Here is a 24,404-nt window from a genome sequence, read left to right as displayed (position 1 = left end):
TCATGTTGGAAGACCCAGCCTCAACCCATCTTCAAAGCTCTAACTGAGGGAAGGAGGTTGTTGCCCAAAATCTTGCAATACATGGCCCCGGTCATCCTCTCCTTAATACAGTGCAGTCGCCCTGTCCCATGTGCAGAAAAACACCCCCAAAGCATGATGCTACCACCCCCATGCTTCACAGTAGGGATGGTGTTCTTGGGATGGTACTCATCATTCTTCTTCCTCCAAACACGGTTAGTGGAATTATGACCAAAAAGTTCTATTTTGGTCTCATCTGACCACATGACTTTCTCCCATGACTCCTCTGGATCATCCAAATGGTCATTGGCAAACTTAAGACGGGCCTTGACATGTGCTGGTTTAAGCAGGGGAACCTTCCGTGCCATGCATGATTTCAAACCATGACGTCTTAGTGTATTACCAACAGTAACCTTGGAAACGGTGGTCCCAGCTCTTTTCAGGTCATTGACCAGCTCCTCCTGTGTAGTCCTGGGCTGATTTCTCACCTTTCTTAGGATCATTGAGACCCCACGAGGTGAGATTTTGCATGGAGCCCCAGTCCGAGGGAGATTGACAGTCATGTTTAGCTTCTTCCATTTTCTAATGATTGCTCCAACAGTGGACCTTTTTTCACCAAGCTGCTTGGCAATTTCCCCGTAGCCCTTTCCAGCCTTGTGGAGGTGTACCGTTTTGTCTCTAGTGTCTTTGGACAGCTCTTTGGTCTTGGCCATGTTAGTAGTTGGATTCTTACTGATTGTATGGGGTGGACAGGTGTCTTTATGCAGCTAATGACCTCAAACAGGTGCATCTAATTTAGGATAATAAATGGAGTGGAGGTGGACATTTTAAAGACAGACTAACAGGTCTTTGAGGGTCAGAATTCTAGCTGATAGACAGGTGTTCAAATACTTATTTGCAGCTGTATCATACAAATAAATAGTTAAAAAAACATAAATTGTGATTTCTGGATTTTTTTTTTTTAGATTATGTCTCTCACAGTGGACATGCACCTACGATGACAATTTCAGACCCCTCCATGATTTCCAAGTGGGAGAACTTTCAAAATAGCAGGGTGTTCAAATACTTATTTTCCTCACTGTAACATATACAATACACTGTATTCTGTAAGATTACCTAATTTGCTTTGTCCAGTGCCCTGCCTGCAGTTTTATATTATATATACTTATATTATAGCGTCCCTTTACATCAAAAGTGGATTTTGACCAGCGATAGTGAATTAAAATAACTTGCAGAATTGAGCGATAATGATTCGTGGGGAAATTCGTCATCAGACTCTGAAAGTAACGACAGCGACAATTCTGCGACTGAGCACATTTCTGTGTTTTTGATTTGATTATATTATTGAATAAAATGTATTATTAATATATTATTATTTGTTAGAATTATATATATATATATATATATATATATATACACAATTTTATTTAGGGCTTTGGGCACCCCCTGCTGCCTTTCTTCTTTCCCCCCTCCCCTCTCCCCCTTTCCTTCCTCTCTCTCCCTCCCTTCCTTCCTCTCTCTCCCTCCCGTCCTTCTTCCTCCCATGTGCCCCCCTCTCTTCCACCTCCCTCCTTCCCCCTTCCCCTTAACCGCACTTTGTCCCTCACCCTCCCCCTTCCTTCCCTCTCCTTCCCCCCCTTTTTTCCTTCCCTTCTCTCGCTTCCCTCCCTTCCCCCTCCCCCCACGGGTGTCCCACTTCTCTCTAATTGTATTTGTTAACCATTAGACTCCTTACCTATATCATGCCTTTATTTAGAGATTTCCGTACTATCCCCCTTGTCCATCGCAAGTGGTTATTTGCTTGAGGGGTCTGATGCCGCACATGACCACCTAAACCTTGGGTAGGCTATTTTCTTGTATTATTACTCCCTTTTTATGTTGTAATATTGGCTATTGTTGCATTATTATGTTTGCTTAAATTAATTGTATTGTTTGCTTTATAGATTGGTCCTCTTGAGGAAGCGGTTTTACCACGAAACTAGTCGAGGCACAGACCAGTCTATATCATTTTAACCATGCATTTTATGTAAAAAATGTATATGTAATAAAATTCTCCTCTTTACACACATGTATGTTGCTTGTTACCAAGTACCGAGATAGTCCATCAATTTCAGGGGGAGGGAATGCTATAGGGTCAGCATTTGCCACTGTCCCTTGTCCCTTTGCTCCTATCCTTCTTGTTTCTATATTAATCTGAATGATGTTACGTTATTACGATTAGTTACTTTGCTTATATGAGACTATACTCAACACATTTGTATAATTATTTATAGTTAAGGATATTATAATTTATGATTTTGTGTTTTAAACTTTATCATACCCGGGATTGTCTACTAGACTCATGTTTGGACAGATTTAAGTGTGTTATTACTAAGAACTACAGGCCTACAATATAAAACTACAACTTTTCATGCAAAACAATGTACCGCATTGAGACTTACAAATCTGACATAATCAGATGACAGCCCCTGTCAGTTTATCTATGTCCCATTGGGAAGATTTTCCATAATTTCCTGTCCCATAGCCATAACAGGAAGTGGGAAGAAATCCCTGCGAAATACGGGAATACCTTGGATCAAGGCCTACCCTAATAGGCTCACCACATAACAGAGAGCAGAAAAAAAGCCTAGCAGAAAATAAATAAACACAACAAACAATGTTAATCAATGTATCCATTTTAACATAATAGTGGCCTTTTAGAGTCGGTTCACACAGGGGCAACACGACTTCTAGCACGACTTTGGGAGGCAACTTTGACACAACTTGAGTATGAATCATCAGGCAACTTACAAGGCAACTTCAAGTTGCCTCCAGGACAGTACAAGGCAACTTCAAGTCACCTCCAGGACAGGAGGCTTTCCAGTGGCCAATCAAACAACAATCAGCTCTGTGGGAGGGAGGGGGGATGGAGGGGTTTGCCTGAGAAATGTATGTTATCTTCTTGTATTGTTGCTTCATTTAAGACAGTGATCCAACTTATGAGGCAACTTCCATTGAAATCTATGGGTACAAGTTGCCTACAAGTTGCCTAGAAGTCGGATTGAAGTAGTACAGGAACCTTTTCTGAAGTCGGAGCGACTTCAGTAGTGTGCATTAAGACGGCTCCACTCACTTCCATTCATTTTCTTGGGACGACTTGGGGAGACTTAAGTTGTATCCCAGGTCGCCCCTGTGTGAACCGGCTCTTAGATGCCAGTTATAGTGATTTGCCAAATATTTTGCTACAGGACTACTCAAATTGCCTTAATATCTTATGAGTGGTCAGTTTTCCTTTTTCCACCATTTGCATTTTATTTCGCCAACATTAGAAACTGAACAGTTACATGTCAATAAGTTTACTACCCTGGGGGTTTGTCAGTTGATGAAATATGGGACTATAGACAGAACCTTTACAACTAGACTATTATCAATTACAAAACACACAAAACACCAATAATTGGATTGAACTGAACATGGCCTTTTAATATTGGCAATAAAATATTTATCCAAGAGATTTTATATATATATATATATATATATATATATATATAACAAAAAACAAAACAAAAAAACAATAATGGCCCCTTTTAATAGAAAGGGACTTTAATTACACATACTGTAACATGTACTACAACAAGGGTGGAAGGATGGGATGATCTTCTCCTCTTGCTGTCCCCACCGACAGTCAAACTGATGATGCAGTTTGAAGCTTTCTATAGCCTTTAGCTCAAGCAAAAAATGTTATATATTTTTTATATATTTTTAATATTTATGATGCAGATTGGTTTATATCGATGCAGAGGACATTGTGACAAAGTAGCATCAAACTTCCTCATGGAGTTTCTTAAAAAGTATGTATGTTTTTCAAATAAATAATCCTATTAAGATCTGAAATCCAGTCAGATACAATTGGTGGATGGGGAGAGGTCACTGCAAGTGCTAGAATGCCAGAGCAAACTGGAGGTTCCCCAGGCAGTGAGACAAGCTGATAGCATAAAGGTCTCGGAAGGGGGAGTTGAGATGGGTGATGGAAGGCTGTAAGATGGTGATCAGCAGAAAGTGCAGAGTATCACATTCGGTGTCCCAGCAGAAGCACTGGCTATGGGACAGAGCGCTGCTGGCCTCTGCCCACCCTCAGAGTTGGATCCGGAGAGTCCGAGAGGTGATCTTCATGAGCTGTTTTCCCAGCAGCAGATATCCCCACCGGGAGTAGAGAAATCCATTACCTAAAGTGTTCATCTCCCCACAGTAGAGAATATTTAGAGCAGTCAGTATAGTATATATAATACAGTGCAGGATATATAGTGCAGTGCAGAGTATACAATACAATGTATTTAAGTGGTTAAGGGGAACCCTATGACAGAATTAAGAAAAAAAACATGCTGGTTCTCCCCATAGAGCTGGTATAGGTTTCAAGGAGTGGGGTCCCCCCCAAAATCTATACCAGACCCTTATCCAACCATGCAGCCTGGAAGTCAGCATGGGTGGAGAGCGAGTGGCCCCCCTACTGAACCACACCAGGCCACATGCCCTCAGCATGGGGGGTGGGCGCTTTGGGGCAGGGGGGCTCTGCGCCTCCCACCCCAAAGCACCTTGTCCCCATATTAATGGGGACAAGAGCCTCTACCTGACCACCCTGGGCTGTGGTTGTCGGGGTCTGTGGGCGAGGGACTTATCGAAATCTGGAAGCCCCTTTTTAACATTGGGGCCCCCAGATCCCCCCCTATGTGAATGGGTATCATGTACATTGTACCCTACCTATTCATAAACAAAGTGTCAAAAAGTAAAAACCACAACAGACAGTTTTTGACAATTCCTTTATTAAAAAGAAAGAAAAAAAAGTGTCCTGCGATGTCCATCAATCTTCAATCACGTTGCTCAATGTTTTAAAAAAATCTCCGCCTCGATGTTAGGGCTCCCGGCGACTTCTGTTTTCTGACTTTGACAGCCGTTATATAGCCGACAATACATTACAGCCACAAGCAAGTTTAAATTAAATGTTTTCCTTTGTGCCAAAGTGGGAGATGTGCCACTTTACAGGCAGACTAAGGGGACACCCCAGGCATGATATTTAAAGGAATATTTCATTTTTTAATGTTTCACTTTAAGCATTATTAAAATCACTGCTACTGAAAAACCTATCATTTTAAAAACTTTTTTTACCTGGGTCCCCATACACTTTTTATGGCAATGACTTGCATATAAGCCTTTAAAATTAGCACTTTTGATTTTTCATGTTCATATCCAATAGACTTTAATAGGGTTTGCACGTTCGCCCATCCCCAGTGTTGAACGATGGGCTCCTGGGTGAGGATATGCCAATTTCTTTGTAAAGTACAGTAAATCAAATCGCCCTGACCATTAAATTGAGTGACCACATGGATCCTGAGGGTCTCGGGTGATGTTTTCCCCTGGAACAGTACAAGGTCTCGGGGCTATTTTTAGCCCCATAGTAAGCTGTTTTTAATTACTTCTAGCTGTAGCCAAGTGTCAGTAATTTCAATTACAGGTCTTTAGCTACCATCTCAAATTCCTCATCTTCAGTGCAATTGCATCAAATCTACATATATTGGCCTACCAGGATTACTTTTTTTTTTAAGTTTAATGTTTTATTTTGTATTTCTTTCTTTCCAAAATACGGTGTGTTACAAACAAGGATCATCGCGTCTACATCAACAGTGCATAGTACATACATCCAAAGCGACAGTTATCCTATTGCTTGTATATATAGTATCTTACCCTCGCTCCCCTCCCCCCTCCCAACCCTCCATCCCCCCCCCTCTCTTTCCCCGCCACCCCCCCCCTCAGGTCGCACCCGTAACATCTTGGACAAGACAAAAATGAGAAAGGAAGGAAGAAGAAAAGCGGTCAAAAAGTAGGGGAGAGAGACTCTCTATACAGATCTAAGTTGTAATCACATATTATTTTTTTCCCCTTCTTTCTTTTTTTTTTCTTTTCTTTTTTTCCCCTTCTTTTTTTTTTATAGAGGGAAATCTAGATCAGGTATGGCTTGTTGATGTTTTTAGCTATTTGGGGTTTCCCGGCTTCAATGGATAGAGGGAAGTTACCAGTGCCACCAAACGTTTTACCTCTGCGTCAGGAGGCCTATGCTTTTCAACCAAGGTCCCCACACTTTTTCTAGCTTTTTGTGGTTTCCTTGCTTGATAAATACCACTCTCTCACTCTCTATTAAGCTATCTATTGTTTCAGTCCAGTGCCTGGTGCTTGGAGGGTCCTGTGCCTGCCATCGCTGGGCGATTAATTTGCGTGCCTGAAATAGGCCTCTCAGCACACCCTCCATTGTCCCCTGAGTAAGACTATCGTCTTCCATGTCTCCCATGAGACAGGTTCTAGCCTCTACCACCAATGAGGACCCAAAAACATTATTGAGCTTATTAATGACCTCTGTCCAATATCTAAAAAGTTTAGGACATCTCCAAAACATATGGACAAGGTCACCTGTGGCATTACATCTAGGGCATTGATCGTCCGGTTTCCAACCAAATTGGTGCATTTTTTTAGGGGTATAATATACTCTATGCAGCAAAAAGAGATGAGACAGTCTCTGTGCAGGGGCAATAGACACTAATACCCCTCTGGTCAAAATACTGTCCCATCTCTCATGCGTTATCGGTCCCAAGTCTTGTTCCCATCTTTCTTTGCTCCTAAGGATATCTTTATGATTTATAGCCCTGCCCCCCAAGTTATTGTATAATTCTGAAATAAACCCTTTTGTTGAAACTTTTTGGGCTATTTTATTGAGAACAGGGGTCTGGGCCCTGATTACTGGGTAGGACTTAAACTGGGTCTGAATGGCATGTCTAATCTGAAGGTATTTGAAAAAAGTATTATTTGGGATATTGAATTCTAGTCTTAAGTCTGAGAACGTCTTCATAGTATTCCCCTCGTACAAATGGACCAATCGTGTGATTCCCTGTCTCTCCCAGATACCGCATCCCTCCACCCCCTCAATTTCTGGAAGGTTTTTATTATGCCAAAGGGGAGCGAATTCAGATATACCAAAATATCCCAGCAATGTCTTTGTTGTCCTCCACACCTTATTGAGTAGGTCAATAGTCGGGCATGTATATGCAAATGAATTTGCTTCCAGGACTTCTATTAACGTTCTATGTGGAGCCCCTGCCAACATTATTCTGAAGCCATCTTCTCTGGGGTCCAAGCTCCCGCAACCCGCAACCTACCAGGATTACTTTGATTACATGTTTAGGGTTTGAGCTGCTAGCATGCAACACTATGTTGCTTTTCTGGCTTTCTGAATAGTTAAAATTGTAATTAAATCCCAACCCAACCATCCCATGCCAAGATTGTAAGGTCCAAAAAAAACATGTTACTCTCATAGGCAATTGTGAACTACACATTAAATTAATTAATATTGAGGAATTGTATAAACTCTTTCAACAGAGAAACAGGACCTGACTACAGCATGAGGATTTCATTGATGTAATTGTGCCAACATACAATGTGGCACAAGTACACTGATGATTAAAGATGAGCATGATAGAAAATGTGTTTTGTTTTGGTTTCATTAGTTACGTAAATCATTTTGTTTCATCATACATTTTATGTTAGAATAATTCATTATTTTGCATATTGCGTTATTGCGAATTGATTCGTATTTTCAGAAATTGTTATTATTTTATTATTTCAGAAGATTAGCTATATTCCTTTTAATATGTTAATAAAAATAAGTAGGAAATCAATTAACTTATTTTATTTTAATACCTTACTATATTTATTGCAATATGTTTCCATTTCATATGTATTGCATTTTTTATAATAATAAAAAATGTTAATGCAAAAAGAATCAGGTGATTATCCAAGAATCAAAGACTACCACACCGCTCTCATCCACATAAAACAAATGAATCCGAATTAATACATATTAATTTGTTACGTTATTACGTTTATTTCATTTCCCAATTCCCAACTGACTTTGTTTGTTGGGCCGTGCACATACAAATTAAACAAATCATCTCAACCCCAATACAAAAATAATTTTATTAGAATATTCATGCTACTCTCACTAGAATAAAAATGAATGGATCCAAATCAATGTTGTTACGTTATTTCAGATGCTCCAAATGTTAACAAAAAGCTCAAACTATTGCATCAGGTAATCCAAATTAAATTAATGAATACAAATTAATTTGTTGTTTTCATTATAATTTTTTTGGATTAGTTGAAACTCATTATTAATATGATTCAGAGATTCCGATATATCTGAACCTCTGATTCAGTCCAGGTTCACATGAAGCCGTGTAAGTTCAACTGACTTACTACTTTAGCTGAGCTGAGCTCACTACTTTTTGAAATCGGTGCGACGCGCACACATAGATACCCCCAGGTACGAAATTTAAAGGAATGTTTCACTTTTATTGTTTCACTTTAAGCATTATTAAAATCACTGGGCCAGATTCACAAAAGAGATACGACGGCGTATCTCCTGATACGCCGTCGTATCTCTGTTTCTATCTATGCGACTGATTCATAGAATCAGTTACGCATAGATATCCTTAAGATCCTACAGGTGTAATTGTTTTACACTGTCGGATCTTAGGATGCAGTACCACGGCCGCCGCTGGGGGGAGTTCGCGTCGTAAACCATCGTCGGGTATGCAAATTAGGAGTTACGGCGATCCACGGCGAATTTTCGCGTTCGCTACGCCGCCGCTAGTCTAGTTTCCCGTTGCAAAGTTATTCGTCATTTTGGGTGCCCTAAATTTACACAGCAATCGTATTGTATGGCCGTCGTTCCCGCGTCTAAATTTAAAAATAAACGTTGTTTGCGTAAGCCGTCCGGGAATACGGAATTACGCTACGCGCGTTGCCGTTCGAAAAAATGACGTCACTGCGCACAAAGCACGACGGGAATTACGAAACGGAGCATGCGCAGTAGGTCCGGCGCGGGAGCGCGCCTAATTTAAATGGCACACGCCCATTTAAATTACGCAGGCTTAAGCTGGAGGCTGCCAGCGTAGTTTTCATCGCAAGTGCTTTGTGAATCAGGCACTTGCGATGAAAACTTGCTGGGGTGTAACGTATCTACGATACGTTACGCCGCCGCAATTCTACGTGAATCTGGCCCACTGTTCCTGAAAAAATGTCTGTTTTTAAAACTTTTGTTTGCATTGATACATGTCCCCTGGGGTAGGACCCGGGTCCCAAGAACACTTTTTCTGACAATAACTTGCATATTAACCTTTAAAATGTCGTGTCGTGTCCCATCGACCTTAATGGTGTTTGCGTGCTTGAACACATTTTTTGCCTGTTCGCATGTTCTGCTGCAAACCGAATCGATGGGGGGGGGGTGGCTCATTCCAAATTGAGGCATATTGTTTGAAATGGTAAGAAAATGTATGGTATCTTTAACCACTTGACCCCTGGGCATTTAAACACCCTTAATAACCAGACCAATTTTCAGCTTTCGGTGCTCTCACATTTTGAATGACAATAACTCAGTCATACAACACTGTAACCAAATGAATTTTTTGTCCTTTTTTCCCACAAATAGAGCTTTCTTTTGGTGGTATTTGATCACCTCTGCGTTTTTTTTTTTTTGCTATAAATGAAAAAAGAACTAAAATTGTGTAATAAAATGAATTTTTCTTTTATTTATATTATAAAATTTTGCAAAAAAAAAAGATTTTCTTCATAAATTTGGCCTAAAATGTATACTGCTACATATCTTTGGTAACAACAAAAAAATTTGGATATTATTTAGTCTGGGTGAAAGTTATAGGGTCCACAAGCTATGGTGCCAATATCTGAAAATTGATCACACCTGAAGTACTGATGGCCTATCTCATTTCTTGAGACCCTAACATGCCAGAAATGTACAAATACCCCCAAAATGACCCCTTTTTGGAAAGAAGACATCCCAAGGTATTTAGAAAGAGGCATGGTGAGTTTTTTGAAGTTGTAATTTTTTCCCACAATTCTTTGCAAAAATCAAGATACAGAGGCCCAACATGCAGGGAGCACCATCAGGCGTTCTGGAACACCTAGACCAGTTCTGACATTCCTCTCCTACATGGAAAAATCATCATTTATTTGCTAGAAAATTACATAGAACCCCAAAACATTATATATGCTTTTTTAGCAAAGACCCTAGAGAATACAATGGCGGTCGTTGCAACTTTTTATCGCGCATGGTATTTGCACAGCAATTTTTCAAATGCATTTTTTTTTTTAAATAAAACAGTTTTGTGCTTTTTAAAAAAAAAAACATTAAAGTTAGCCCAATGTTTTTGCATAATATGAAAGATGAAGTTACGCCGAGTCAATAGATACCCAACATGTCACCCAAAATTGCACAAAATTGCACACGCTTGTGGAATGGTTCCAAACTTCGCTACTTAAAAATCCCCAAAGGTGACGCTTTAAATATTTTTACTGGTTACATCTTTTTAGTTGGAGAAGAGGTCTAGGGCCAAAATGATTGCTCTCGCTCTAACGTTCGCAGCAATACCTCACATGTGTGGTTTGAACACTGTTTTTATATGTGGGCGAGACTTACGTGTGCGGTCGCTTCTGTATATAAGCACACGGGAACAGAGGCACTTTAATTTTTTTTTTTATTGTTCATTTTACTTTATTTATTTTAGTTTGACACGTTTTTCCCCAAAAATAAATGTTTTGATCACTTTTATTCCTATTACAAGGAATGTAAACATCCCCTGTAATAGGAATATGGCATTAAAGGTCCTCTTTACAGTGAGATATGGGGTCAATACGATTTCACCCCTAGGCTGGGAAGCCTGAAAAAAAAAAACGATCCTGGCTTCGATCGTAGCGTTGAGTCGGAAGAAGCACCAGAGGGCGAAGGGAGGGGGGACGTCCCCTTTTGCCTCCCGTAAGAACGATCAAGAGGTGGAACAGCCGCCATGATCATTCTTATGGTGTAGGGAATCGCCGGCTGAAAAAGATGATATCTGAATGATGCCTGTAGCTGCAGGCATCATTCAGATATCCCTGCACAAATTCAAGGACGTTATATGACGGCCGGCGGGCGGGAAGTGGTTAAAACGCATTTTTTTTTCAGAGTATTTTTCAGGTATTGCAGAGTATTGGTGCATGGGTATTGCAGAGTATTGGTGCGTGGGTATTGCAGAGTATTGGTGCAGGGGTATTGCAGAGTATTGTGCGTGGGTATTGCAGAGTATTGTGTGTGGGTATTGCAGAGTATTGGTGCGTGGGTATTGCAGAGTATTGGTGCATGGGTACTGCAGAGTATTGGTGCGGGTGTATTTCAGAGTATTGGTGCGTGGGGTATTGCAGAGTATTGGTGCGGGGGTATTGCAGAGTATTGGTGCGGGGGTATTGCAGAGTATTGGTGCGGGGGTATTGCAGAGTATTGGTGCGGGGGTATTGCAGAGTATTGGTGCGTGGGTATTGCAGAGTATTGGTGCGTGGGTATTGCAGAGTATTGGTGCGTGGGTATTGCAGAGTATTGTGCGGGGGTATTGCAGAGTATTGTGCGAGGGTATTGCAGAGTATTGGCACAGGGGGTATTGCAGAGTTTTGCGCAGGGGGTATTGCAGAGATTGGCGCAGGGGATATTGCAGAGTATTGGCACAGGGGGTATTGCAGAGTATTGGCGCAGAGGGTATTGCAGAGTATTGGCGCAGGGGGTATTGCAGAGTATTGGCGCAGGGAGTATTGAAGAGTATTGCGCAGGGGGTATTGCAGAGTATTGCGCAGGGGGTATTGCAGAGTATTGCGCAGGGGGTATTGCAGAGTATTGCGCAGGGGGTATTGCGCAGGGGGTATTGCAGATTATTGCGCATGGGGTATTGCAGAGTATTGCGCAGGGGGTATTGCAGAGTATTGCGCAGGGGGTATTGCAGAGTAATGCGCAGGGGGTATTGAAGAGTAATGCGCAGGGGGTATTGCAGAGTACTGGCAGGGAAGGAAGAGTATTGCTGGGGGTATTGCAGAGTACTGGCAGGGAAGGAAGAGTATTGCTGGGGGTATTGCAGAGTACTGGCAAGGAAGGAAGAGTATTGCTGGGGGTATTGCAGAGTACTGGCAGGGAAGGAAGAGTATTGCTGGGGATATTGCAGAGTACTGGCAGGGAAGGAAGAGTATTGCTGGGGGTATTGCAGAGTATTGGGGCGGGGGTTGCAGGGATGGCTGAGCAGGGATGGCTGGATCTGTGACTGCAATAGTCACAGATCAAGCCACAGCGCTGCTGACACCCGCTCTCCCCCTCTCACAGTGTACCGATCGGTACAGAGAGAGGAGGGAGGAACCGGCGTCATCAAATGACGCCGGTTTGTTTACATGTGATCGCTCCGTCATTGGACGGAGTGATCACGTGGTAAACGGCCGCTATCAGCGGCAATTTACTGCGATCCGTGATGCGCCGGGTCCTCTGTCAATTAGCCTAAGGTAACAATCAGACACTTGGGAGTCTTTGGGAGGCTCAAAAAAGGGGATATGGTGGGATGAGTGATCTTCAGGAATTCTGCGGTCTTTTTAAAAATGACTGCCGTATCTACAATTGCAAAAAACTCTGCTGGAAATAGGTTTGTTATCAATATTGTTTTTATACATCTTAATATATTGCCTTTTACTCATTACAACAATATCCACACCTTCGTCATGGGGTTTAATGATTGGATCTTCTTTTTAAAATTATTAATATCTTGAAGTTGTTCCCCAGTAAATTAGTAACAGATAAAAGAAAAAGGCACATTTTTCATTTATCTGTTTTGCATTAGAGATTACTTTCCTCTTTGAGTGCGGTCTGAAGAGTTTGAAGGTCACATCACCTGAATACCCTTTTCCAATGTAGACATTATCTGCCTGGTCCTGACATTCGGAGCGCCCGTGATATATATGTTTTATCTGTTCCCCAGTAAATTGTTAATAGGGTGCATAACAAGTAAATTTTAAGTTTGACAGCCCATACTAGCATTAGTATGTGTAGCGCCTTGCTCCTGATGACCAGGCGCTATGTTAAATGTAGTATATGTCTGAGCTGGTAGTTAGCTCAGACTTTGGTATGATTATGGTTAAAACAGCCTCTGTTCCGGTTATGGCTGTGTTTGAAGGACTTCCCACTGTTGCCTGTAGGTGGCATTACCACCCCAGGCCAATGTTGGAATACAAGCAGGCCAGAGCATAGTGGGTGCTTTTCCCCGGGAACAGCCCAGTGGGAGTGGTCTCCCTGCTGAGCATGCTGGGGAAGGGTACTTAAGGGGGCAGATGCCATTTTTAGGGGCTTTTGGCCTCGTGGCCCTCCGGGCTCTGGGTATGTGATGATTGATTTCAGCCACAGGGCCACGTTGGCCCAAGGCTGAATCCTTGCCACGTAGGCCCAGTTGTCTTGATTGGGGCCCACACTTTGGAGGTGGTCCTGCTCTGTCCGTCCTAAGGGAGGAAGTCACTTAATGGAGGAAACCAGGGGAGGACCTGTCCTGGAGAGGACCAAGCGGAAGGCTGGTGTCTCTGGGAAGGCCTGGTGACTTTATTGGAGGATGCACCATAGTCTGTTACCTTACAGTGTGCCGGGTCGGCTTAAAGGCTCTAAACTGTAAGGCTGGATATCCGATTACTAAATCCCGTGGCAGAGGATTATTGAAAAAATCATCTGTATCAAACTAGATCCTGTGGCAGAGGATTATTGAACAGTTCATCTTTATCGCACAAAAGTCTGTGGCAGAGACTATTATTCTTTCTTTCGGTCCGGGCATCATCCCGGCTGCTAGGCCAGTGAGAGCGGCCTATCTGGGTGAGCAGTACCCACTTGGAGGAAAGTGGTGAGTGTGACTCTTTTTGAAGTTTAAAAGTTCCCCAGTGATCTGCATTGAGTGCCTGATCCTTCCCCGGACCCTCCATCCCTCTACCTGTACAAGTTTGTGTGAAATAAAGCTTAAAGGGCTTGTAAAGGTACATCTTTTATTTTCTAAATTGGTTCCTTTAAGCTAGTGCATTGTTGGTTCACTTTCCTTTTCCTTAGATTTCCCTTCTAAATGTTGTTTTACTTTGTTTGACTTTCTTACTTCCTGTTTGTCCTTAGTAAGCTTTCCGCCATCATCAGAGCGGTGGAAAGTCATTTAGAACAGCTTACTTAACACCTTACTGAGGAGGAACAGGAAGTGAGAAATTCAGACAAAGAAAACAAATAAAAAAACATTTTGAAGGGAAATTGAAGGAAAGGGTAAGTGAACCAACAATGCACTAGCTTAAAGCAACCTACTTAGAAAATAAAAAACGAACCTTTACAACCCCTTTAACCAGAAAGGATTTACAACTTGTGTGGACATTGAGGTTTCTACAGACTCTCATCCCCTAGACAACGAATGGCGAGGTAACGTGCAGGCCCAAATCTAAACCAGAAGCTCCTTCGGGGGTAGTGCTACATATGTTTGTTGGTATATTTATGTAAATGGGGATGATCTTTTCTCCATTTCCAGTAATTGGGGAGAGCCCCACTTTGCTTTGTTTAGATGTCTGAGAGCCCTGTAATCAGATGTAACAAAGTCTCTTCAGTCTGGAGGGAGACCACTAAAATTGGGAAAGAATGTTACTTGATGAAGGTCCCTTCAAATATCCATTCAATACTGACTTTATAAATAAACAGGTAAATATAATTTATACGTTCAAATGCCAGTTCTGTTGGTGGAATGAAAGCTCAAGCCGTGATAAAACCTGTTTTTCAACAGATGTTAAAGTGCATGGTGATGCCTGTGAATTCTTCCATACTGAGTGCATGTTTGCTTTCTTGCAAGTGTGAATTGTATTCGTTCCTATATAAGGGGAAGTGTATTTGCAAATAGTTCCTTGTGCTACATGTAAAGTGTACTCCTTAGACTGTGTGCAAATGTGACCTGGTATTACTAGATAAGAGTGTGTTAACAGATGCAAAAGAGGACAAGGGAGACATTGGTGGTCTAAAAGACCCCTAAGTCTCTATAAAGTGGACCCATCACCTGACTATACAATCACATAGAGGGTTCACAAGCCCCCCATGGAATGGCAATAAAGTGAAAAAGATGAATAAATGAAAAACATATAGAAAAAGGAATTGTACAAAATATATAAAAATAATGTATAAAAATGTAAGCATATGGCAAACACGTGTACAGTATGTAATATCAATTGCACCACACGTATGAGATATTAACATAAACTGATGACCTGTAAAGGCTTTTAAAGCACCACCTACAGAGAATTTTGTTTTTGGAATTCTATAGGTGCGCAATTGTGAGACTTAAAATGTTTGGTATGTATTTACACAAGCCCATATTTTGGCCCAAATTCTCAAAGGAGATATGACAGCGTATCTCCAGATACGCCGTCGTATCTCTGAGTCTGAGTCGTCGTATCTATGCTCCTGTTTCTTAGAATCAGTTACGCATAGATTTGTATTAGATCCGACTGGCGTAAGTCTCTTGCGCCGTCAGATCTTAACTGCATATTTACGCTGGCCGCTAGGGGCGTGTACGCTGATTTCCGCCTAGAAATATGTAAATAAGCTAGATACGCGAATTTACGAATGTACGCCCGGCCGACGCAGTACAGATATGCCGTTTACGTTAGGCTTTTCCCAGCGTAAAGTTACCCCTGCTATATGAGGCGTACATGCGGCATACCAATGTTAAGTATGGACGCCGTTCCCGCATCGAATTTCAAAAATTTTACGTTGTTTGCATAAGTCATAAGTGAATGTGGCTGGATGTAATTTACGTTCACATCGAAACCAATACGTCCTTGCGGCGTACTTTGGAGCAATGCACACTGGGATATGTCTACGGAAGGCACATGCGCAGTTCGTAAAAAGCGCCATTTACGTGGGGTCACATAACATTTACATAACACACGCCCACATCTTCCACATTTGAATTAGGCGGGCTTACGCCGGCCTATTTCCGCTACGCCGCCGCAACTTACGGAGCAAGTGCTTTGAGAATACTGCACTTGCCCGTCTAAGTTGCGGAGGTGTAACGTAAATAGGATACGTTACGCCCGCTCAAAGATACGCCGATGTACGTGAATCTTGGCCTCTATATTTTACCAAAAAAATGGGTATTTGTATTGTGTTTGTTTGCCCAAAAGTTCATTTTATGATTTTTTTTCCTGAAATATGTGTTCGTTATCATCACTGCGAAAATATCACACAGCATGAAAAATTGCAACTATAACTGTTTTATTTTCCAGGGTCTTTGCTTTCAGAAAATATATATATATACTATAGGGGGGTTACAGTAATTTCTAGGCAAAATAATGCATATTTTCTCATGTGGGCAAAAAACTGCAAATTGTTATTAATACTGACCGTAATTTTTTCTTTCCTGGTCTGTCCCCATGTCAACACACTATGGGTTAACTGTTCCTCAATAACCCTCAAGACCACCTTCTTCCAGTGTTTTAAATCCCTGTCCTCCCCCTCGTGTTGGAGCTGTGACATTACTTATATAGAGGAGGCAGGGCCACCCGTCACGTGACCCCGCACCCTCTGACGTACCCTCTGCTATGTCACTGGGGAAGCCCAGGAAGAGGGAAGCCGGGCTTACCCAGTGACGTAGCAGAGGGTACGTCAGAGGGGGCGGGTCACGTGACGGGTGGCCCTGCCTCCTCTATATAAGTAATGTCACAGCTCCAGCACGTCATTCGCTGGGCTGTGTCCAGCGCTGAGAGGAGGTCGGGGATGCTGCTGCGCTGGATGGATGGATCTTCTCATCTCTGGAGCGGAGATCACCTGACGCAGGATGTTCTCATCGCTGGAGATCACCCTCAGCCGTCGCAGGATCAGGACAACGCAGGAAGCCGGGAACGAGTGGATTATCACAGCTGGAGTTTTTTTTTTTTTTTATTAATAAAGGACTTTATTCTACGGTGTCAGTGTGTTTTTTTTTACAAGACTTTACACTTCCTTCGTGAAATGGTAGGGGTACAGTGTACCCCATTACCATTTCACACAGGGGGGGGGTCAGGATCTGGGGGTCCCCTTTGTTAAAGTGGTCTTTCAGATTCTTATAAGCCTCCCACCCGCATACCCCCACAACCACCGGGCAAGGGTTGTGGGGATGAGACCCTTGTCCCCATCAACATGGGAACATCCTCCCCATGTTGAGGGCATGTGGCCTGGTGGGGTTCAGGAGAGGGGGGGGCGCACTCTGTCCCCCCTTCTTTTCTGTGGCCGGCCAGGTCAACGTGCTCGGATAACGGGTCTGGCTATGGATATTTAGGGGGAACCGCACATCATTTTTGTTTTAAATTGATGGCGGGGTTCCCCTTAATATCCATACCAGACCTGAAGGGTCTGGTTATGGATATTTAGGGGGAACCGCACGTCATTTTTTTTTAAATTGACGGTGGGGTTCCCCTTAATATCCATACCAGACCTAAAGGGTCTGGTTATTGAATTTGCGGGGACCTCCGCGCATTTTTTTTCCCGAACTCCGATCCCGGACCCGAACTTTTTTCAATTATTCGGGTTCGGGTCCGGGTTCGGGAAAAACCCAAAGTCCGTACCGAACCCGAACTTTACAGTTCGGGTTCGCTCAACCCTACTCAGCACCTTCCGCCACCCTGGTGTCCTGTTTATTATATACTTTACACTACCTGAAGTGTATTATATACTGTACACACTATATTATATACTGTGTACACCGTCTGCTCTGTATTAAATACTGTACACCACCTGCACTGTATTAGATACTGTACACTGACTGCACCATATTATATACTGTTGGAGGGCAACATGGACTAATGTCATATTTCTGGAGTTTCTACATATCTGTTTCCTATTCCCAAAGATCAGCCATGCTGATAATTGCAGTTCCATGGCTTAAAGTGTATTATATACTGTACACACTGTATTATATACTGTGTACACTGCCTGCACTGTATTATATACTGTACACTGCCTGCACTGTATTAGATACTTACACCGACTGCACTGTATTATATACTGTACACACTGTATTATATACTGTGTACACCGCCTGCACTGTACTATATACTGTACACACCTTGCACCGTATTAGATACTGTACCTCAACTGCACTGTATAATATACTGTACAACACTGCATGCACTGTATTGTATAATGTACACCAACTGCACTGTATTATATACTATACACTGCTTGCATTTATATACTTATACCAACTGCACTGTATTATATATTGTACAAAACCGACTGCATTGTATTATATACTGTACACCAACTGCACTGTATTTTATACTGTACACTGCCTGCACTTATATACTGTACATCGACTGCACACTGTATTATATACTGTACACCAACTGCACTGTATGTTATACTGTATACTGCCTGCACTTATATACTGTAGACCGACTGCACTGTATTATATACTGTACAACACTGACTGCACATGTATAATATATACTAGACTGCCTGCTCTGTATATATAGGCCCTGATTCACGTAGCAGTTACGCCGACGTATCTCGAGATACACCGCGTAAGTGTAAATGTGCGCCGTCATATCTGTGTGCCATGCCCACAGAACTAGATACGCCTGAAAATAGGCTTCCTACGACAGACGTAAGTTTCCTACGCCGTTGTATCGTGGGCGCATTTTACGCTGGCCGCAAGGGGCGCTGCCATTGATTTACGATTTGAATATGCAAATGAGTGAGATACGCCGATTCACGAACGTACTTGCACCCGGCGCATTAATATACGCGGTTTACGTAAGGCTTACGTCCGGCGTATAGTTATTCCCCATCTATGAGACGCAACTCATGCAAAGGTATGGACCAGGGGACAGCCGTCGTATTTTACATTGTTTACGTAGTAGTACGTGAATAGGGATGGGCGTAGGTTATGTTCACGTCGTAGGCAGTGATTCAACGTATCTTAAGGAGTATTTCCGAAGTGATTCTGAGCATGCGCACTGGGACGCGTTCCACGGGATGGTGCATGCGCCGTTTGTTCGGCCCATCATTTGCATGGGGTCACGATTCATTTAAATGGATCACGCCCACTTCCACCTACTTTGAATTACGCCTACGAATTTACGTAATGCCGGCGCAACGTTGGGAGCATTTGCTTTGTGAATACTGTGCTCGCCGCTCTGCACTACGTCGGGGTAGCGTATATTCGATACTCTACGCCGGCATAACTATGCGCCGCTCTCTGTGAATCCGGGCCATAGTGTATAGTCTACACTGAATACACTGTTTATATAGTCTACACTGACTACACTGTGTATATATATATATATATATATATATATATATATATATGCCTTTGGCCAATCATGGCTCTAACAGAAGATTGTGTTGTGATTGGCCAAAGCATGCAGGTCCAGGTGCATGTTTTGGCCAATCAGCGGCCGTCAATGCACTGCGAAGTTCGACTCGAACATCGGGTGTTTGTTTGTTCGCAGAACAAATGAACATATGGGAAATTCACGGCAAATTAGAGTACACCCTTATGTTCAACTCGAATTTTGGGGCTGTCCCAACTTTTAGGTCTCATTCACATATGAGGTTGGAGGCAGTAAATCGATCATCGCCTCAGAAGAAGTCACTTGACGAAACATACGTAAGGCAGAGCTATCTCACACGCAATGCATCACTTTCGGTTGTTGAGTACGGAGCCGTGGAACGCACGCCGACTCTCAGCCCTAGTGTAATTTGGCATAGAGCGAACCAACACACTCACTGTCGCCTATCACCCCATCAGGGGTATCTGGATCTGGTGAGTGGGGTATCAAAAGGGGAGCACAAAAGTCACCTTTATCTGTACACTTCAGGATAAAGTCTTCATAGGACACAGAGGACAATCACAGAAGTCACCTTTACTGGAAGATCTAGTGAAATTATATTTATCCTTTTTGACTTATTTTATGAATATTGCAGCTGAACTTCTATCTACTCAGTATAAACTTTCTTTGTGGATTTGCCTATCAGTGGATACTTCTTGCTTTTTTTGCTACATGTACACTTTCCCCCCTGATGTGGAAGGATACACAGGACACATGTATTCATTTACCATTCACCTTTCATTGCTTACAGGTTTTTGAATACAGGGCAAATATAGTGTATGTTTTGGATGCACAGCTGTTTTGATATATAGCATGTTGTTTTAATATCTGGTTTGGTTTTTAGGATTTAGTGCACTCAAGTATTTACATCTAATACACACAGGTTGCTATCACCCATAGAAGGGGCTTTTTAGTTTGGATCACTTTTTTAGGATATTGACCATAATTTTAAAACTTTGAGGAAAAAACCTGTTCTAAAGGTATTAAAGGGAGTATTGATTGAACATTAGCCACTTGTTGTACACACACCCATTGCTTTCTGGTCCTCAAGAAGAGCGACCTGAACACCAACTCGCTCTTCATAGGTGGCATGCAGCAACAAACTTTACCTGACACCACTATTTTGTAAAAAGTTTTCTTTGAAGGTTCACTACCAGATTGGATACAATCACCCACGTGTAGATAGTTGTTATTAATAACACTAGTATAAAATAACTTACGGTAGCACTTAACCACTTCTCTACCCTTTAGGGACCTACAGGGGAGGCAGCAGCGGATCTAACAACTATAAACAAAGCTTGGCTTTACCTGTTCTGGATAGTATTTTGACAAATAAAACCAGACTTAAATTAAATGATAAAGGTGGAAACTTAGGGCCAGATCCACAAATAGCGGGCGTAACTTAACTTTTCCCATTTAAGTTACACTGCCGCAAATTGTCCAAGTTAGTGCCCGATCCACAAAGCACTTACCTGGAAATTTGCAGCGGTGTAACTTAAATCTGTCCGGCGCAAGGCGGGCCAAATAGAATGGGGCGAGTCCCATTTAAATTAGGCGCGCTCCCACGCTGGACGTACTGCACATGCTCCGTCGGGTAAATTACCCGACGTGCATTGCGCTAACTGGGATGTTAAAGTCCCCCCCCAATACTAGGCAACCGGACATAAAACCCGTCAGAGCCCGTATCATACGTTGGCAAAAGCTTACATGTGCAGAATTGGGGAAGTAGACATTCGCCAACGTAATTGGAGAGCCAGCGTAACTGCCCTTGACGAATATGTATCTGCCTTCTGGGTCAGTCAACCTTTCAGTCATTTGGAAGGGCGCATTTTTGCTTATTAGGATAGAAACTCCCTTAGACTTGTTCAGGTCGTTTGTTGCGTGTAAAGCCGTCGTGAAATATTGGTTAGTCAGTTTTGGTACCTTATTGGTCTGAAAGTGAGTCTCCTGCAAAAAAGCGAAATGTGGTTTACCTTTCTTTAATTCCCTGAGCAGCGTGGTCCGCTTCTCTGGTATGTTCAGACCTTGAACGTTATGTGAGATGATCGTGGGACCGTTACCTAATGTTGAGTATGCCATCTGGAGTGTTCACTTGTGCCTTAACTGACAGAATCTGAAATTGAGACAACAAGTTAGACAGGTACTGGCGTGGTGGTATACAGTTTCGTTCACTATCGAATGCTCCAGTAATAAGGGTGAGGATCAGGGGGAAAGACAGGGTGGGGGAAAGAGCTAGAAAAGAGGGGAGAGAGGGAGAGGGGGAACTGAGGTAAGGAGAGGGTTCAGTTAGCTCCTCGGGATGTGATGATCACCCCGAAGTTAGAAGTAATGGGTCCGCAGCGTAAAAAAGGATCGCCGCGGGCTCACTCTGCGAGGTCGTAGTGTGGCAACCGGACAACAACGGAGGCGGGTGCCGCTGCGGCACCCGTAGGAGGTTGCCACCGGATTCCCCGGCACTGCCAATAAACTGCAGTCCGTGGAATCCGTTACTGCCAGTAAAAAGCCGTTCTATTGTAGTAGAAATAAATCTGGCAGAAGGCAAGATAAAAATTTAAACCAAATGAGAAAAAAAAAAAAAAAACTATAACAACTCTCTCTCACAGCTCAGGCAAGAAGAGAGGAAACCCGGCCTTTAACTAATACTGTATGTCCAGCCTTCGTACTCAAGGAGCACGGAGGTTGGAGTGGTGACATAAACCCTGCGAGGGTTGATGATGGATAGGCAAATCAAGGTATTGTGGCCTTATGTCTCTCAGTGGTGTAAGCATAAACATGGAGAGTACATCAGCCATCAATGTAGAGCAGAACACAAAACTAACAGGCAACATAGTGGAGAAAAAAGAGGACAAATAAAAAGTAAAATGTAAAATAAAGGACGGTGAGTCTCAGGCATTATGCTACTTCGAATAGAGTGTCTTCCTCTAACTAGGCATTTTCGCATGGGGTCCCATGTGAAGTAGACAACACTAGGCCGTGAGGTTCCGTCAACAAGCTGGTGGAGTGACCCTGAGCACGGTATCTGCCCTTCTGGGTGGTGGGTGCATTGTACCACTTTAGGTCACGTAGTATGACCCTGTCTGGCTTTCTCCCATCAACAGACATCATTGGCAACCGTTAGTAGGTTATTATTTTCGTGTCGCTCTACACTAAGCGTCATTCCTCTGAACAGTCAGTAGATGGCGGAAGATGTCCATGGGGTCTGTTGAGGCCTGCATGAGGGTGATCGTGGCAGCTCACTGTTGTCCCTAGAGCTTTCCAGATCATGTTTGGGGAGTTCGCAAGACAAGGGTGTTAACTTGAGCTATGGTGGGAGAACAATAATAATAAAATAAAGATAAAAAATGGGAAAGAAAAAAAAAGGAATCCAGTCCGCTCACAACTTGCGTTGTTTATTCATCCTCTTGAGCCCTAAGCGGGCCTTGCCTGGGCCTAGGTGTTCCGCTTTGTGAACCGTGGCCTCGATTCTGTTTAGGGCGTTTGGTAGGCCTCTTCTCTGGAGTTGAAAGCGGGGAACGAATCTGGCCTCCCTCAGCTTTAGGGAGAGCAAATTCCTGGTACCATTCCGGGACTGCAACAGGTTCTATGTCCAGCGCCTCAAAAAAGTCAGGAAGGTCAGCAGGAGTGCGCAGCACGTGTTGTCTGCCGGCGCGTGTTACGGCTAGGGCGAATGGGAATCGCCATGAGTAGGTCAGTTCTTTCTCTCTCAGCGCTTCCAGTAAAGGCCGCAGAGCCCTGCGATTCCTGAGAGTAATCTGTGATAGGTCATGAAATAACATGATAGTCTCTCCGTTAAACACAACACTGTCGTTTCTCCGTGCCCTGTTCATAATTTCCTCCTTAAGTGGGTAGTTCTGCATACAGCAGATTATATCACGTGGAGGCGCCGTATCAGGGCCTTTAGGCCTGAGGGCCCTGTGAGCGCGGACAAAGTCAATAGCTGCATCTTCTTGTCTCTCTAAGAGGCTGTTAAACACTCTCTGTAGGGCCGGAATGATCTGCGCGTTCTCCACGGACTCAGGGATCCCCCTCACCCTAATATTTGCCCTTCTCCCTCTATTGTCCAAGTCCTCCAGGTGCCGATTTATCTCAATAAGATGGGAGGAATGGGAGACCACTGCACTCTCTAGTCTCTGCAGCCTTATATCTCTGTGCCGTCCACCTGCCTCCACTGCTGTCAGCTTCTCAGTGAGGACAAGCAGGTTGGATTTAAGGTCGGTAATGGCAGCTGAGAAAGTTGATTTAATGTCCGCTGCAAACCCTGACATGTCTGCATAAGTCAGGGGGTGGTTGGGGTGATTGTATCCCCTACCTGAGTCCTCCGTCACCGAGAGTGAGTCCTCGCTCGAGTCGTCTTCCTCCCTCTGCGGCCGCGCCATTTTGTGGCCTGCCATGCTGCTGTTGGAGACCGCGCTGTTTTTAAAGAGGTCTGGTATGTTCCGGGCCGGTACCGCCGCTGTGCCACGTTTGGATCGCGTCTGCGGGGTCTGGAATAGCTTTTTGCCCATTTCTGGCGTGGATCTGGCAGGGTTGTAGGCTGTGAGCCGGGTTTCCTCACGGAGCCTCTCTAGTGTGCGTCCGTCGCCATCAAGCGCCAAGCCACGCCCCCCGCATTGCGCTAACTGACGTCGCACCGACGTCATTTGCTTAGACGGTAACGTAAATGGCGTCCAGCGCCATTCACGGACGTCTTACGCAAATGACGTTGATGTTTAAATTTCGACGTGGGAACGACGGCCATACTTAACATGGCTTAGGAGAACTAGGGCTCAGCCCTAGTTTTACGCGGCGTAACCCGACGGAAACTACATAGATTTAGATCGACGGGCCGTTCGGGACGTTCGGGGATCGCCGTAAATCTTCATTTGCATATTCTACGCCGGCCACAATGGCCTCGCCACCTAGCGGCCGGCCTAGAATTGCATCCTTAAGATCCGACAGTGTAATTCAATTACACCTGTCGGATCTTAGGGCTAGCTATGCGTAACTGATTCTATGAATCAGTCGCATAGTTAGAAACAGAGATACGACGGCGTATCAGTAGATACGCCGTCGTATCTCGTTTGTGGATCTGGCCCTTAAGGTTTATTTTTATTCTTATATTCTTCTTTTGCCGTATTGCTCTTATTTTCCATAGCCAA

The sequence above is a fragment of the Rana temporaria genome, chromosome 6 (genome assembly GCF_905171775.1).
Source record: "Rana temporaria chromosome 6, aRanTem1.1, whole genome shotgun sequence".
NCBI classification, from domain to species: domain Eukaryota; kingdom Metazoa; phylum Chordata; class Amphibia; order Anura; family Ranidae; genus Rana; species Rana temporaria.
The sequence above is the reverse complement of the archived record's forward strand: the minus strand, read 5'-3'. Positions refer to the sequence as shown.